The sequence below is a fragment of the Canis lupus genome, chromosome 11 (assembly GCF_048164855.1).
Source record: "Canis lupus baileyi chromosome 11, mCanLup2.hap1, whole genome shotgun sequence".
NCBI lineage: Eukaryota > Metazoa > Chordata > Mammalia > Carnivora > Canidae > Canis > Canis lupus.
Genome location: NC_132848.1, coordinates 41,658,732 through 41,677,398, shown reverse-complemented (window position 1 = coordinate 41,677,398; position 18,667 = coordinate 41,658,732). Strand labels below are relative to the sequence as shown.

The 18,667-nt window shown below is 40.6% G+C and overlaps 1 long non-coding RNA gene across 2 annotated transcripts in view; it reads right to left on the bottom strand.

The window, feature by feature from the left end:
• LOC140642269 (uncharacterized) overlaps positions 1 to 3,866 on the bottom strand; it is a 38,629-nt gene extending 34,763 nt beyond the window's left edge. Inside the window, exons 1-3 of one of the 2 annotated variants that reach the window (XR_012038757.1) lie at positions 3,757 to 3,866; positions 2,270 to 2,346; positions 1,450 to 1,538 (exon numbers count right to left, since the gene is read on the bottom strand). This is a non-coding gene — a long non-coding RNA (uncharacterized lncRNA). Of the gene's footprint in view, positions 1 to 1,449; positions 1,539 to 2,269; positions 2,347 to 2,913; positions 3,541 to 3,756 lie in introns of those variants that run through there. The other variant, XR_012038758.1, reaches the window with a different exon arrangement.
• Positions 3,867 to 18,667: the final 14,801 nt, after the last annotated feature.

The following is an 18,667-nucleotide window of genomic DNA, read 5'->3' as shown; positions in this document are numbered from 1 at the left end:
GCATAGATAATTCATTTCTGGTATGGTTGAAGGGAGTACAGTTAACTTTGGACTGACATTGTTTAGTTGAAGTGGCCTTTTGGCAGTTGGGAAGAAAAGGAGAGACAAAGCTTGGTGGGAAAAGTAGGGAGAAAGTATATGAAATGGTAAAAATTATATTCATAAGCAGAAAAGGTGAATGGCATGGGAGGACAAAGCATGTGGGACAACCATTTGCCTGAGATATTGAGAAAGTCTAGAACATTACAAAGGAGGTCTTAAGGGGAAAAGAACCCTAAAAGAATCAAAGAAGCCATTTAAATTTGATTAACTACCTCAGTGTTAATGAAAGGTTGGAGGAACTAACTTGGTCTTACCAGAATCAAAAAAGATAGTACCTTGGATATGGAAATATCTTGAGAAAGGAATACAGTAGCTAAACAGAAGATAATTTCACTATCTTAGGAGTGAAAATGTTTTAGACATGGAGGGAAGATTAGTTTCAAAGATTTTATACAGAAGAAAATCAGGCACAGTTTGTGTTAAAATGGATTTAAAATGTAAAAGACATTTGAATGAACCATATGCATTCATTTATTCAGTCAGATTTATTGAGTATATATGACAAAGCAATAAACAAAGGAGGAAAAAGAAACCACCTCACCTTCATTTACTTTGCAGTTCATGGCAAAAACATGAAACAAAAAATTTAAAATAAAATAAAATAAAAATAAAATAAAATAAAATAAAATAAAATAAAATAAAATAAAATAAATGGAACCATACAGAAGTTCATAAGGTTCTGTGCATAGTGTGCAGAGAGAGGAATAATGAGGTGGGGACCAGGTAGAGGAGATCAAGGGACTGTGATTGTATTTTTTTGGCAAGTGCTCAGTGAAGGTCTCATCAAGAAGGTCACATTTAAGATGAAGGAGGTTCCAAAGTTGCTTACTTTCTAGAAAGTTAGAGATACCACCATACTTACAAAGAATATAAATGGCATGAAGACATGGGGACAAGTAGAGTTTACAACCTTTGTTTGAATTAAAAATTGAATTGTTTTCTCTGTAAAATCTAATTTAGTGATACATTCAGATAATCTGGAGGAAGGATTTCCACCCCCTCATGCCATATTAGAGGATTGAGGACAGTAATGATTCTCAATGTCTTTCTCATTGACTTCATTTTGCAATATCTCTTTCAGTTCATCAAATATCCAGTAAGCAATATGTTCGTCGGAAGCTACAAGAATAAGTGAATTTCAAACCATGATCTCCCTAGAAGGATGAGTAGCAGGGCCTCAAAATTTGAGTGAGAGATTAATTCAGTAATATAAAACAAAGAGTCACTGAAATGCAGCAGAGAAAATGGTCCCTTAGGGAGAGTTGAAAATGGGCCATGGGACACCATGAGGCGTCTGTCTGCAATGGGAGGGTTCTGAAAGATTGAGATGTAGCCTGAGTGTCTCACCTGCAAGCCGTTCCAGAAGCAAAGGCCAAGTCAGAGCTTCTTTGGGATCTGTTTAGGCAGGAGCATGAAGAACAACACACTACAAGAGTCTGCAAAAAAATAATTTCTAGTCACATCCGAAGACTGAAAAGCAATCGATTTGTTCTTTGGGCAGGCTTTTAAAAATCCTCACACTCCGTGTCTCCAGCTCCATGGAGAACAGCTACGTGACTGCGAGGTCTCTGGTTCCTTCCCTCTATGGAGGGACCGGTGCTCCTTCAAGTCCCTCAGCTTCAAAGATTTCACTGCCCCACTGCCAAATGTCACGTTACTATCGACAATGCAAGAAGTAGGATTTATAACCTAAAAAATTATAGACTGTCATTCTCCCAATCATCAGCCTCATGTTCTCCCATTTCAAATTCTCTAAGACCGTGCTGATAGTTTTTTTACTTCAAACTGACAACTGCTTTTATTTTCTCCCAGTGCTTATTCTCGAGACTTCCCTCCTGTGTAAGTGAAGTCCCCCTGCGTTCTCATTTATTTCATCTTTCTTTTGAGTGCATTTCTGGTTGTGCTACTGAACCAAGGAGATTTGACCTAAATTAAGTGCCAATTTGGGAAAGAAACAGGAGACAAGAGGAATGGTGACAGTCAGAAATGATAATGAGCAAATGCAGTATTGTGGGGGACAGTTCAGTCTCTGCTTTAATTGAGCTGCGTGCAAAAGAAACACCCTAATATTCTGCTTTTGAGTATATCCTCTTCAAGCACGTATACAGGGCCAGTTACTGACTCAGAAAATGGTTTGAACACCACACTGTTTTCAACGTTGGCTTACCTTTTTTTGAAGATGATGCTCCTTCTCATTTTCCTTGAAAACCGAAGTTACCAGTTGGTTTTCCATCACCAAATTTTCTGATCATGAAACAGCAAGGAGACAGTTTTGTGGTATGGATGACATTTTCTTAATGGGAAGCTGGTGAATCACAGGAGCCATGAAGGTCCTGTGACTTACAGGCACCCTCAGAGGGTCCCCAGGTTGGGTCTCTCCCATCACTTGAAAAGTCAAATGATGCAGTTTAAAAAAAAAAAAATCAAAACTAGAATATGAGTTAGCAATTCCATTTCTGGGTAACATGCCCAAACGAATTGAAAGCAGAATTTTAGATATTTGGATGCCCACGTTCGGAGCAACGTCTTTCGCAACAGCCCAAAGATGGAAGTGACCCAAGCGCCCATCGATGGATGCATAGATAAGCAAAATGTATGGGACCCCTGGGTGGCTCAGCGGTTGAGTGCCTGCCTTTGGCTCAGGTCGTGACCCCGGGTCCTGGGATCGAGTCCCACATCGGGCTCCCAGCAGGGAGCCTGCTTCTCCCTCTGCCTGTATCTCTGCCTCTCTAGAATAAATAAATAAAATCTTAAAAAAAAAAAAAAAGATAAGCAAAATGTGATATATCCATAGAAGGGACTATTACTCACTCAGCCTTTTGAAAGAAATCCTGACACAGACTATAACACGGACCGACCTCGAGGACGTTGGGCTAAGCGAAAGAAGCCAGACCAAAAAAAAATCCGGACAAACAGGGCATGATTCCACTTATGTGAGGGGTTTGGACTAATAGGAAGCAGAAAGCGGTTGCCAGGGGCTGGGGGCTGGGAAAGGTGAGGAGTTAGTGTCTCCTGGGGTAGAATTTCAGTTTGGGAAGATGAAAGAACCCTGGAGCTACTCGGTGGGGCCCCTGGCGGTGCGTTTCATGCTGCGTGTGTGTTTACGGCCACACAGAGAGGATCACACGAGCTCAACTCATCCTCCTGGGAGACGATAGAGCTCACGTTCCGCCAACCCTTCTCGGGCCACGTCGTGGTTGTTGCATCAGGTAAACACAGACACGGGGTGCATCACTCGTTGGGCAGCACCCAGAGACAGCCCCGGCAGGTGGGGTGCTCCAGTCTGGCTGCCAAGAAGCCCTATCGGGATGTTTTGACTCATTACCCTGAGCCTTCATCAGCTGATGAAACCAACTTTTTTTTTTTCATCAGCTGATTAAGATTCAAGATAATGAGTCAAAACATGCCAGTAGTAATTCCCAACAGTGCTGAAGACAGGATGTGAACTTTTCCGCGCACCTACATGTGCACAGACAGACGCAGGGGAACCGACGTGGCCTCCCGCCTGCGGAAAAGTTCATTCCGTGCCTGGGAGGCGTGGCAGTTACCACGTAGAGCTCGAGGAGAGGCACCAAAAAAATTAGCTGACCAAACAACTGAGTTGAATGCTAATAATTTTCATAGGAAGAGAGAAAGCGCATGAAATTAACTCACAGGAGAACACAAGGGGAGGAAAGAAAATAAAAATCGCACAGGAAATTGCCATGCGCAACGTTGAATGGATTCTAGGAAAACCCAAATTCCAAATGCTTTGTGCTTCCTCCTGAATCAACAAATGCACTTCAGAATGTTTTTGATGGCAACTGTATCTAAGCTCAAAGTTCCAGAAATTTTCCACAACTGTTCTGCATTCTGAGGGCCTTTGGTCTGACTACAGAATATTGAGTTTTACCAACAAAAGCATTTGATCGAATGCCATCCCCCTTAATATCAGATATATATGTATTTTAAATTCCATTAAGCCTCCATTGGGAAACTACCTAATATTTGGAATGCACTGCTTAATGTGCTAACTGATCTTATTTGCGTGTGGTGCTCACTGTCAGAGAGACCAGAAGCGTAGTGACAGTTATTGCTGTTGAAAGGATGCTAGGAGGGGCGTGAGTGGAATGGTTAATGGGCCAGGAGTCAAGGGACTTAAATATCCCCTAAATGTGGTAACAGTCCAGCATTCCAAAGGCCGAGGGAGATCGGACATCAAATCTTATACGTATCAGCCTAGGTTTCTCTCTTTCAGGAGTTTGAGTAAATCAACTTATAAGATCTGCTAAGCAAAGTCCCCCTTTAAAAGATAATGAATGTTAAAACATGGCATGAGCTAGTCTCAATGGCAAACTGAAAGCAAACAGTTTACTCTGAGAACAAACAATGGCTCTGATCCTAATTCTTTGAATCGCAACAACCGAGAAGGCAATGCTTTTAAATGCAAGAGTCAGAACAGCAAAGAGACTGCGTTCTCCGATGCACCATTAAGGAACACTTCTACCTACAGCCGGCTGCTGATGGCAGGCTCTCTGAAAGGCTTCTTGTGGGAACACGTTGTCAGAATTTTCTCTGAGGTTTTGGGGGGGGGGGTGAGGGAAAAGCATAGCACTAAAAAGATGAAAACACTCTCTTTTCTCTTTTCGCTTTTTTTTTTTTTTTACCCCCGTTCTTTCCTGACTGCTGTATTTCTACTGTACCGATGCCTGTCACTTGCAGTAGACACCATGGCTCAGCTTGTTAGGAAAGCATTGCTCCTACTATTGTTCTATTTAAAATGTGCCATTTGGAGGTGCCACCTCTAAGAGACCAAATTATGCATGCTTTCGGTGAGGGTCTTAATTGATGCATGATTTACTACAGGATGCAAAACTTTGCTTGGATAAGCTGAAATGTTATGTCGAGGAAGAGCCCTTTCTATGGTTTTACGGGCTTGTCTTCTCATTGGGAGCATACATTTACTAACTGTATAATTGGTGGCACGGTTCTTCCATCATAAACATTGTTATCAGTTAATTAAACTTGAAATGCAGCTTTGTTCCACAACATGTTTTGTCAGATTGTTTTCCTTATTTATTTATCATCATAAAATTTTACTTGGTGACTGGCAGCTTCTCAGCCCTCCAATAATAATATAAATCAAAACATAAGATTTTAGTCTTCGTGCAATTTCCTTTTGGTCTGAAAATATGAAACCAGATGTTTTTGGCATGCTAAAGATGCTTTTCATCTTTTTTTAGATTCTTTCAGTGCAGTCAAAGTAAATGCATTTTTAAAACCAACTTATGAAAGTTAAATTCCCTTTGTTCATCTTAGAGTAGTCTGGTTTGCATTGATGCAGTGGCATTGAGAGACCTTTCAGATAACGTACTGAATTTCTTGGAGGAATTACACATGTGCAGCTAAAAGCTCAAAGGGCAGCAGAAATTGTATTAATAGCAGATCAGTAGACCATGAACCGTGATTCACCAGAGGGTCCTACCACGCAGCATGCCTAAAGGTAGAGGTTCAGGTTGGTCAACAACCAAAGTGATCTTGACTCTCTATATATTATCGGGGTGAGGTGCCTAATTTGTTCACATAGTTATCACATACTTGTTCCGGCTTGAAAATGTGGGGCCCATGAAAGCATGGCCGTTGGAATTTCCTGTGACAGTGAATCTCATTTCGGTAGATATTACCATCTATCTCAGCCTAAGGCTATCACTAAAACATCTAAACATTCCCAGATGGAATCTACTTCACTGATATTAGAGGGATTTGGTGTTACTGGAGAGACGTGGGGTCAGTAAATAGGAGCAGGAATAGAGTGGCACATAGGCTAATCTCATTTGTACGTGGCCTCGGATTGCCACCACGTCCCTAGGCAGTTTTGTGGTTTGGGTCTTGGAACAGTTAGGACAGACTGAAATATTTGGGGATCTTGGTGGGGTGGTGTATGGAATTATTTACAATCAGTTTTGCTATCTAAGCTTTGATGTGGTTCGCCCCATCCTCAGCCCCCAGCTTCATTGCATAAATTCCACGACAGCCCAGCGCTCAGGACACTTCTTCTTTACCACTGCCCCCAACAATCATATCAGTCTCTGTATTCATTAAGAGTACAACTCCCCTGCATCTTACTCTGCTTGATTTTTAAGGAAGCTTTCTCAGAGGCAACACTTTTCTCCATACTCAGGCTTCATGAACTTCCTTATTACTCACTGAGGTCAATGGTTGACTTCCCATCCCCAACAACCCACTGATTTCCCTGTGTCAAAAGTCAGTAGTGATCCCCTTGTAGCCAAACATAATGTCTTCTTTCAACATCATTGGCTTTTGGACAATGGACCTCTTCCTTCTCTCTTGGCTTACACAAACTACTCTCTTTTGGTTCTCCTATTTCTCTGAACATCCTTCCCAATATTTTCTGTTTCTTCTTCTTTTTCTGCCTGACACTGAACATTATAATCTTTATGCTTTTGCCATTTGTCTTCTTCCATCTTCATTCCTTATAATCTTTTGGGTGTTACATTGACTGCCATGACCATCTGTGTGCTGACATCACCTATAATTCTAACTCTCATCCACAGCTTGTTCCTATGCTGAGGAGCCCAGTATCTAACTAGAAATGCAGACAAATTCAGCATAAATACCTCATTTTTACCCCCAAATCACTGTTTTTCCTGAATAGTTGAGCCTAATTACTATCACCCAGACATCCAAGCCAGAAACCTGCCACCTTTACATGAATCACCTCAAATATACTCACTCTCAGACTTCGAATCTAGCTTTTCATTCTTTAAAACGTTTCCAATTCATTCTGTTAATATTGAAAACAAAGCACTATTTAATGTAATGAGGGAATATTTGGTTATCTGGGTCTATTTTTGGATAAAGCTTCTTCCTTGCTAGTTTCAAATCACATAGCATAAACCATCACCTTCTCACCAGTCTGACCTTGAGGGACACAAGAAAATGGAAAATGAGATACAAGTTTAACAAATAAAGAGAGGAAAATGGCAAAGGAAGAAAAGACAGGAGGACAAGAAAAGAGGCATTTCTCAAAACCATTTTTTTCCTATTTTCTTATTTTTAAGAATGCTCACTATCAGAGAGACCAGAAGCGTAGTGACAGTTACTTTTCATTAGTTAAGTCAGGTAAGGGGGTGTTTTGTTCTTTTCCCCTTATTTCCTCTTTTTCTTCTCAGCTCCTCAGTACATTTACAATGTTATGGTTTCAGCTTCCCTAGCATCTTCCATAGCCATTCCCACTGCCACAGACTCATTTCATGCCCTCACTGTATCACTAATCTACTGTTGCTATGTGCCCCTACCATCTTTTTTCTTACTGATCTTGGTGGCCTTTCTAAAAACAAGAGCTGCTTAAAATTCTTTGATGCTGCCTCATTACTGTCAGGTCAAAGTCCACACTTCTTAGTGACATGATCATAGTCCCACCATCTCTTTGGTGTTTATTTCTCTGCCTTTTCTTTGGCAGCCAACATTTAGGTGCGTTGAAGATTCTATGTTTTTAAAGTGCCATCTGATTGCCACCTCATCTTTACTAATGCTCTTTTGATGTTCTTCCCTCCCTTATCATCCTCTACCACCTGCCCAGTGAGCTAAGCTCCATTACTTAACTATAGTAACACTTGGCCCAAGTCTCTCCTGCTGCCCAGGTAGGACTAATCTAACCATACTTTTCTTTATTTTTCCCTAAGCAACTTTTACCATCTCCCATCCATTAGCATCTGTAGCACCAAGTGATATATTCTGTATGTAGTTTCATGAATTAAACTATAACTCTTGAAATTCCAGAGCCGTTTCCGGCTCAGTTGGTGTTCTGGTTCTTAGCACAGTGCCTGGCACTTAATAAACCAGGGCAGTATAGATCAGGGTGCCCATTCTGACTAGCCACGAGAAAGCCACATCCTATTTCCCATCCCCTGTTGTTGGAGTTTTGATCCTGGCTCCACCACCTAGAGGCCAAACAAACCTCTCTGTTTCTATTGCATCTTCTGTCAAATGATGATAACATAGCACACCTAAGAGCATTAATGAGATAATAACAATTAGAAAAGCAGTGTACCAGGCATCCCTGGTGGCTCAGCGGTTTAGCACCGCCTTCCGCCCAGGGCTTAATCCTGGAGACCTGGGATCGAGTCCCACGTCAGTTTCCCACCATGGAGCCTGCTTCTCTCTCTGCCTGTGTCTCTGTCTCTATTTCTCTCTCTGTGTCTCTCGTGAATAAATAAATAAAATATTAATTAAAAAAAAAGAAAAGCAGTGTACCAAATGCTTAACACAGTGCCTCATGTGCAATAACTCTTTAAGGAATGCTGTTATCAGCTGATCTGTGTGTGCTTATTAAATGAAGAAATTATAAGAAAAAGTGCAAGAGGATATCAGGATCTATCAGTTCTCTGAGATTAAGAACCATGCCTTGAATTTACTGGGATTTTGTTGTTGATGATGATAATGATAATGATGATGACGATGATGATTTGTTTGTTTTTTCTTTCAATAGTCTCAGCACAATGTCAAACTCAAAATAAGAATTCCATACATGTAGTTGAATGCTAGATCAAGAAGATACTATGTAGGGAAGTTCAGATTTGGGGAGAGGATAAACACAAAGGGAAATAAAATCACATGGGAAAGAGAGCTAAGCATAGTCCCCTGAACCCAGTAATCTATGAGCCTCTGGGTGAAGCAGTCACTGTTATCATGATACACAACAGAGAGCAGACTGCAGAATACTGCATTGGATAAGGTGGTGGTAGGAGGGTCCAAAAATGGCCATTTCCCTTGCTCCTTTTCTTCGTTATCATTATTTGAATCATCTATTTTCTCAAAGTCTTACAATTGAGCATTAATTATCATAGCATATCTCAGGATGGTTGTTATCTCTTTGTAGATGTATCCAGATTCCTGCTTCCATAAAATCCTTGCTAAGTGCCCCTTTCTCAAACATTAAATTTCTCCCTCCATAATGAGGCCATTTCTGTTCATAGATAAAGGAATTTTAAGAATTGAGCTCTAAACCTGCTTTCAGATTTCAGAAAGTGACTAAGAGGACCTCTTAGTGTCCTGATTATGCTTAAATTATTCTTCTAGCAAACTTTACTCTGCACCTACTATGAGTAGGAGAGCAGAACCATATTTCCTGTTAAATAAACTAAGTATGACTAGTTTGAACTGCATTAATAAATTTAAATCATGTTATAGGACAGCTGTGGGAAACTTCTGATCTCACTATGAAATATATTGTTTTCTCATTGTTAGCAGACGATTTTGCAGGTTTCTCATTGGAAGCAGGCAAACTGAACAAAGGTCAAGTTCAGATCTACCTAATACTGCCTAGGTTCATTGTCTCTCTGCCCTCCCATACTTGCCCCCTCCTTCTGGTCTGTTGCACAGAGGGCTACTGAAAACTACAGTTCCCAGAATCCCTTGTTCACTGGTTTCCTGTTAGTTTCAGCCAAAGGAAACAGGAGTTGGATATTAGGGAGCAGGTAAAAGGAAAGGAAAGCCATAGTATTTCTACCCTGCCTCTGTTTTCACAAGCTTCTCCAGCAATGGCTTTGCCTCTCCCAGAAGTCTGTTCCCACAAAACATGCCTGTCCTCCAAGGACTCACCCCTAGGATCTAACGCATGGTCCAGAGCAGTACATACCTCCACTCTTGCCCTCTCCAAATCTTTGTGGTGGCAGCCACTTCCTGCAATTGTTAATCTCTGGATTGCTTCACTTACCCCTGTTCTCAGGTCTCCCAACACCTGTGTAATCTGCTTTTGTATTAGACTCCTGTAGTAAAGCATCAAGGCAGGAGCTGTTTTCCTGATAGATCCTGACGAATAGAGCCAAAAATAAACTATGCAGTTTTTTGTCATGTACTTAGGGTATCTCTTCTTGATTTGCACTTTGAGAGTATGCTATGCGAGCTTTGTAGAGACACCTTTAATCCTTTCAGACAAAGGCTTCAGATTGTCTTTATTCTCCAGCCTCACTGGGTTTGAGAATCTCTTTGTTAAGGACCCACTGAGGTAGGCTAGATTGCAGTTACTAAGAAGGAGCTGGCAGTGTGCAGGCTGCTTGGAGCCTTGGCTTATAATGGTCTCTTCTGGAAGGTGGTTTCTCTGTGAAGAAATATTATTTTAACTGTGATAATCTTTTCGCAAAATAACGTTGTCATCATCTGCCTGAGTTTTTCTCAGCAGCATTGTGAAGGGGAATTCTGTACTTTTATCCTAGACTGTGTAACCTTCAGGAAGGAAAATAAGCATCTGAAGGAAATTCACTCACATGTTTGGTGGAGACCTTCAGATAGCAAGACCTAGATCACCAAAGGAGGTAACTCTATATAGATTTTCATTGGTGAACTATAGATGTTTACTTTATTTAAAATAGCTAACCACCTTGTCTTCAGTCTTACCTGTCCCCAGGCAATTTCCAGTGCTGCTGAAAGAGTGGTAACTCCAAAACCCAACTTTGATCACGACACATAAAACCCTTATTGGATTTTTATAGCTTTCAGGATGAAGACCAAGTATTCTAGCTGGTACTTTAAATATGTGGTTCCTACCTTTTTATGTGGTCACCTGCCTCCTCCTTCTGCCCCACTGTTGTTCCCTCTGGAAGCCACCAGTACCCCAAATCTGCCATACTCTCATATATCTACACTTCTGTGTTACTGCTCTGTCTATAACAGTCTTCTTCCTCCTTTCTTTTTTCCCCTGGTTCACCCCATCTGGACTACTCAGGCTCTGCCCATACGCCACCTGAAAACCTTCATCTCTTCCATCCCTCACCCTGTTTGGCTGAGGGGTCGCCCCATGGTTTTCAGAAGCATCTGCTGCAAATTCCTACACTTTACATAATACAGTGATTATTTGTGCACCAGACCAGCCCCCTTACCAAACTAGCAATCTCATGGGCAAGGACACCCTGTTACACTTCCTCCTTGTTGTCAGTGCTTAACATAGGCCTTGGTTTACATCAGACACTCAATATCCATTCCCATCATCAATGCATAAGAGTTTCAGATGCTCCACATTCTTACCAACTCTTAATATTTCTAGGGTTTTCCCCCTAAATTTTAGCCATACTAATAGATTTGAAATGATATTCCATTTTGTCATTTAATTTGTTCCCTGGAAACTAATGATGTTGAAAATATTTTCACATACTCATTAAACCACTCATATAGTTTCTTTTGTCAAGGGTTCATTAAGGTCTTTTGCCCATTTTAACTTATGTTTATTTTTTTATTATTGATTTGTAAGAGTTTAATGCACACAGTTTTGATAATTTGATAAATGCAATTAATAGGTTGGTATTATATTTATTATATTAAATATGTTAGAACTTCACAAGAGAACTTTTGTCACAGTGCCTATGATGTTGATTGATTTTAAATTTTTATAATAGGTAAGTATGCCATTATTATGAGCTATATGAATCACTGATTTTAAAATAATCCTACATTGTATAGAAAGGGGAAATTCCAAATAATATCAGACTACAAAATATTGCTTAACATGTAGCATACATGTAATATATGCATTGCAAAATTTAAGGGCTTTTATGAAAGGGAGGAGCAAAAGATAAGTGAGAATCACAAAACAATGTACTTCTGGAGAAAATATACTTTAACTAGAAATGTTCCTCCTACAATTTAGCAAAATGCACAGTGGAAAAACATGATACTAACCATTTTCATTTGTTCTAATAAACACACACCTATCCATGAAAGGAATTTGGATCTAAATTATTTTTTTATAAGGAATGGGTATGTTTCTCATGGATTCTGAACACACCATACAGATAACAGAATTGGTTCTTAATGTGTTGATCATTGCCAGAACAAGCACATTTCCGGATTTATTTATTTTTTTTCCCCAAAGGTTGAGTAAGACATAACAAACACTTCCTGCCACAGGCATGGCATGGCGGTAGGTCGGATACCTGGGTTATATAAATCTTTATGCTGAACGTTTATGACATTTCAACTTAGAAGTTCATTCAGTTTGATGATTGAGGCAGCAGGCAATTATGACATTAAACAGTTCACAGACCTTAACCCCAGACCCAAATGGTTTAATATTTTTAATGGCTGACTCTGCCTCTCCTGATGTGCACAGACCAAAGCAGAGTTTAAAACCCTCACCCATCTTAATTGCCCCTGCTTTGTTGCAAGCACCACTGACTGCCTTCTAGTTCCAAATGTCTTCAGTTATTAAAAATTATCAATAGAAAGTAATAGAAAGTAATCCAGACTTACACTGGCGATACAATTGGCCACATATGCCCTAGTGGAGCATAAAATAAGAAAGATCGTTACTATTACTACTCAAGTGTCATATCGAGGAACATACTTTAAAAGTGAATCACATTATGCCTGTTCAGTCAATTATTCTACTTGCAAAGACAAAGCTTCTTCCCGAAGATGACTTTCCTTTTCCTAAGTAAAGACACAGTCTTAGATTCAAATGCATACTGGAGTCTGAAGATGCTAGTCACCAGTGTAAATAGGTTGGGGAAAATGTTAAACTTAAATAAAAGTTACATAGAATTTTGTTGTGACAATATATTTGCACCCAAAATGTCCTTCGTTTACTGAACTCAGTGCAATTGATAACTTGGCATCGTATTAAATTTCTCTAGTCTTCCGGGTTTCCTAATCTTGCATTGATTTTCACCACTGCTTAGTAAATATAATCAGTGTTGGTTCTAAACTCTAGATAACAGCTATAGTCTTCTAGAAAGACGGCAGAAGATTTACAGCAGCACTTACTGAGGCAGGTGGGGGTAGTGAATGCTCACTATCTTAAGAAATGCCTTGTACAATCATAAACATTCCTGGACATGGGAGTTTGAAACACTTATTGGTTATATGCGATAGGCCACATTCACCACATTCACACTAACTCTTTTATTCAAGGCTTGAAATATATTTTACTAGTCACAGTGATAGAAAGAACATTAAAGATATTTTAGTTAATTTATTCTTTCCTACCATCTGCAACCTAAAGTCATTTTCAAAAAAGTATGGAATATTTTGCCTGTAGATATGGTTTCCTTGAAGATTTTTGACTGTATCTTGTCAATAGATTAACATAAAATTGAGTTTTGATGTTTCTCAAAATCATACTCTTTCATCCCTCCTGAGAAAAATGGTCCCACTTCCAACCCAGCCACAGTAGCAGTCATTACCTTAGCAATCATATGCTGAATCCTTCAAACAAAAACAAGCTAGTCTATGTTATTTTGTCAACAGTGGTTGTTTATACCTTCTTGGAAGTCTTTTGGTCATCCAAGTTCTCCTTCCCGTTACTCAGAAAGATGTTTCAATAAGAACACCAGTAATTCCAAGACTAGTTGTCATAGTGACCTGAGGCAGGTGGAGATAATTGATGGCTGAACTCCCCTCTAAGTCACTCCTCACCGAAACATCAAGTCTTGGCTTGATGAAATCTGTCCTGGTCCCACAAGAGACAGAATGTGTCATATAACTTTATCATTTAAAGCAAAATTCATGAATGCATTTTAGAAGGTCAGTGATCTTATATCCTGATTTTTGTGATTATGTATGCTTATCCTTTCTGTGAAGAAGGTATAAGTCTTCTTCAGCTTCTAGCTAGTGACCTAAAGAATGTTGAGAAAATCCCTGGCCATGCTCTAGCCTTATTGCCCCCAAATGTAAGATATTATCATATCAGAAAAGGATCGCCAGACTCAAGTGTCAGGTCAGTAGCATTGGTCAAGCACAAATCTCTTAAACTCACAAACATGTGCCCACTTGATGGGCTTCCTTACATATGACCCTCCATCAAGTTCCTCAAATACGTTCCCCTAATAGCTCGTTCTTATGACTATGGCAGTGCTTTCCAAAGCTGTGCTATTCTTATTTTCCTATCTCTCTGCCAAGCTTCTGAGTGCCTTTATGTCTACTCATTCTGTATTCCTCAGCATGGAGAAGGAAGTCTTGCACATGGCAGTTACTCAATGAATGTCTGATGAACAAATGCATGAATGGATAAATGAATAAATGGAGTGTCCAGAGATGATACAACCACCTCGTTTTCCCCGAGGATCCAGACTGAAACTAAATCTGATGACATAGTGAAATGCAGCAGTAGGGGATTGAGAAATGATGTTTCACGGAGGAGTGGGCCATGGAAATCTGCAAAACCCCCTGCACAGTTATAGTGAACAAGTCACTATCAACAACCTGCACTTATCAGTTACTCAGAAATTCTGCCTTAGAACCGTATTTCATTTAAAAATCTATCCTTCCGGGATGTCTATACAATCTGACACTCTGACTTTTTGCCTCCCATCACTGCCCTATATTCCAGGTCACCCCATCCTCACCAAAAGCATTGCTTGCTGCCTGCCTGCCAGCCATGAACCATGTTGTGTCTTTCTTTTTGCTCCTCACCCTTCTTAGATATACATCTTTCTGTTCTTTACCAAATAAATAATATTACTATAATGTCACCTAATGAGGCTTTAACCATCTCAGGCACCCAATTGCTGCATTTGCCAATCATAACAATCCATGTTTGACTATTTTGACCTCCACTGCAATATTGAAGTATGTGAAGTTTCAGCAGGCTCAAAGTCAAAGTCGCACATCTTGCTTATCCTTCTTGGCTGAACTCAGGTGGCTTTTCCCACAGCAAGTTTCTTCTCACCTGGCAGGCCCAGGTAAGCCTCCTCCTGCCTGGAGTAGGGCACACCTGCCACTGTTTGACAGTTACCTGTGTGTAACTCAGGACACTGGAAGATACTCTATGTTCTTCCTAAAGGACGGGACCACATTTCATCAGTCATTATAACCCCCGAGCCATGAACTGTGCCTGGTACTTAGTAGGGGCTCAAACATTTTTTGTTCTAGTTTGATTTGGGTTTTGTTCCTTTAAGTAGTGACTAATTCTCAGCCCTTGACTCAAACTCTTCCTCTCTGCTCTGACTCTGGACAATGCACTGAACATGAAAATCTCACCCTAGAAGGGCCTCACATTTATCCTGATAGCACTGATCCATTTGTCTTTTCTCTGTGTACCACCAGATGACCAAGGGGATCATGAAATGCCCCAGTTAGGCCCCTTTCCTATTCTAGATCCATCCCCAAACAGGCACGTGGCAAAGTGATGAACAACACAGACCCTAGGGCCACACTGCCTGTGTTCAAATCCCAGCCCTGCTACTTCCAGGTCTGTGACATTAGGTAACTCATAACCTCTCAGTCTCCAAATTCTCATTTAGATAGCAGGGAACATAGAAGGATCTACTGCATAGGAATGGTATCAGGACAAAATGAGCCATTAAATAAGTCATGAAATGATTAAAATACACAGCTCATATATATTCACATATATGTATGTGTGTGTGTTTGCAGTCAGCTCTCATTATTTACAATAGTTGTGCTCTACAAAGTTGCTGCAAATATGTAATAAGCAAATCCCGAATCATTGCTCCTATAAGGAAATACAGGGTTAGGTTCCTTCGAGCCTCGGGTTGCAACATTTTCATCAACTGGTCAATACATAACCTTATTTTATGCATGTTTTATTGAAAGACACCTTGATACAGTTGGTTCATTATCCTTGAATTCACAGCCAAAAATACTAGAGCTCATGCCTGAATGCAACCCATCTAAGCCATGTGTTTTCTCTGTGAGGCATATCACAGCTTTCATGTGTGTAAAAACATTACCCAGCACTTGAGCACTATACTCAGAAGCCATTTTAAACAGCAACATGACAGGGATGCCTGGGTGGCTCAGTCGGTTAAGTATCTGCTTTTGCCTCAGGTCATCATCCCAGGGGAGATCGAGCCCTGCATCAGGTCTCTGCTCAGTGGAGGGCTTCTCTCTCTCTCTACCTGCTGCTCTGCCTACTTGTGCTTGCTCTCTCTCTCTCTCTCTCTCTCCCTCTCACTATCAAATAAATAAATAAATAACAATCTTAATTTTTAAAAAATAAACAACAATATGACAAACAAAAAGAACACACACACACACAAGTGTCACTAAATAAGACTGTGAAAGGACACTTGCTGACATTATGAGGCCTGAAACCAGAAGGCAGAGTGTCACTTTCTTCCTCCTTGGATGGCTTAATTTTTCACCACTCCACACATGTCCTCAAACGACTGTAAAGGCACCATGAACGTTGATTTAGGAGTTACAAATCAATTTTAGCAAGGAGGTGAATTTAGAAAAATGGAATCCTCAAGAATGAGATTTGACTGTGTACACACACACACACACACACACACATGCACTACCAGAGGTAGAAAGGCCTCTGCAGTTTTGGTTCCAAGTCAAATTCCTCTGCCTCCAGCTCTTCTTTTGGTAAATCTTCTCAAAGTTCTCTAAGAAAGGGGAGACGGGGAGGGAGAGAGAGGGGGAGGAGAGGTAGGGGAAGGACACAGGCACTGTGTGAGCTGCCATCCACTTGTAACAAATACCCTCTTTTCTCCTCTTACCTGCAAGCTCTCCCTGCACTAGTCCTTCCTCACAGGCTCTGGTCTCCCACCTCCCACCCATGCTTTACACCCCTGCAATCTGGCTTGTACAGCACCCACACTCTGAACCCACTCTTCCTAAGACCACCAACTGCCTCCCAACAACCAAATTCTATAGATCCTCCCTAACACTGACCTTTCTGGGTTACTTCAGGTCACTGTCCACTTAAGACTCATTCATTCCATCCAAGTCTCCCACGTTGCCATGTCACACCTCTCAGGATGTCCTTCTGCTGTCACTTTCCTGGATTTCACTTCTCTTTCTGCCTTTCAGGTGTCCTTGTTCCCAGGCTTCCTTCCTCACCTTGTACCCCTCTTGCATAAATCATCTTCATGACTTCCAATGTCCTGAGGATGCTCATACTTGCATCTCCAGTTCAGCTCCACCCCATGTTCTCATCACACCTTTGTTCATACTCTGCTCCTTGTTTGGACTGTCTTCTTTACTGGCCCTTGCCTCCTCACCTATCTGATGCCTAAACAATATATGAGTCAACCAGATGTCTTATAAGATGTAAAAATTTTTCTGATAGTGGGCACACAATACAATACATGCAGATAGATGAAATAATAACTTTTTGTCACCTATAGCTCCAAACTGGAGAAGGCACAGCTACACAGAGGCTTGCTCCCAGGGATGAGAAACAGCAAGCTAGAGCTTTAGGGGATGGTGATATACGGCAAGTGTTTTGGGATTACTTAGGTTTCATGACTCCTTGTTCGTTGGCTAACTTGAATATTTTGAGGCTCTTGGATATGGGAGTTCTCCTTAATTTTCTGGACCCTGGCCCCAGGGAGACATGGGTGGGTACATAGTGGTCCTGGATCAAAAAAAAATTTTTTTAAAAGAAAGAAATGCAAGGACATTGCACCCAGCATCAGCTTCCTTCCAGTGGGATTAGAAGCTTCCCTAAGACCCAGTGTCTCTGTCTTAGCCATCATATTACAACTACCCACTCGGGTATCTGTCCTCTTTAATTGGTTGTCAGCATTAATGGCAAGAATTGTGTCTTCTTAATCTCTGTGCTCCAGGACCCAGCACATAGAAGGTGCTTAAGAGATATTTCCTCAATGAATTAATTAAATGTAAAAAAAAAAAAAAAAAAAAAAAAAAACAGAGAAAAGTAGAACATCACCCAGATCTTAAGAAAGAAGCACCTATGTTAAAATGTGACCTTTTGGGGGAAAAAATTAATGCAGAGAAAATGTAAGAAACAAGGAAGGGCCTAAAGTAAAACTTCATGTTTAAGTGAACTAGGTATTAAGTTGCTATGGGAAAGAATTAATTCATTTGAGGAAAGATGAGAAGAGTATAACGGAGATTAATTAAAATTTAGTTTATCAGATTTTTCTCAGGAGATTGGCAATTTAGTCAGAGGAAAATCTTATTTAAGTGCATAAGTATATTTCAGCTTATAAGGGGGATGCATGATAAAATGAAAATAGAGAATACCGGTAGATGTTAAGTAATTACCATTTTGGAATGTGATAGGCTCTAAAATTCTAAATCTAGAGACTAAGAGTCTCAAGGTAAATGTTTGCAACTATCTCAGTATGATGAATTTTGAAAATATCAGATGCATGGGGTCACTAGTGAGTTGCATTTCCCTAAATCTGACGGACACTTCTTGGTATTCAACTTACTCTCTGTAGAAACTCACGTGGGACCGCTCCATCAGAGGGCTTCTCGTCTCCCAGCTTCTTTACATCTGTCTCTTGGTTTTCCTCTTGTTCTCTGCTCCTCTGTGGCTTCATGTAATGGCGCCTCCTTCATCCCATCTCTAAATGTTAAATTCTTGAGAAAATGGGAGTTGGTCCTTTGGTCTTCTTGATCTACATCCTCCTAAGAGATTTTACCCTCTCCTGGGGCTTTGACTCCCATCTGAAGGCCCAGGACTCATATCCATGTGTCCAAGTCAAGAGGCAGTTAGGGAGGTGACTGAGGCACTGGTTTTCAGTCTTCGTTCTGCCATTTTCCTCTCAGTGTCCACATCTGTAAAATGGGGATTAGACAATGACACAGGGGTGCAGCATCTGCCTTCAGCTCTCAGCTCGGGGCGTGATCC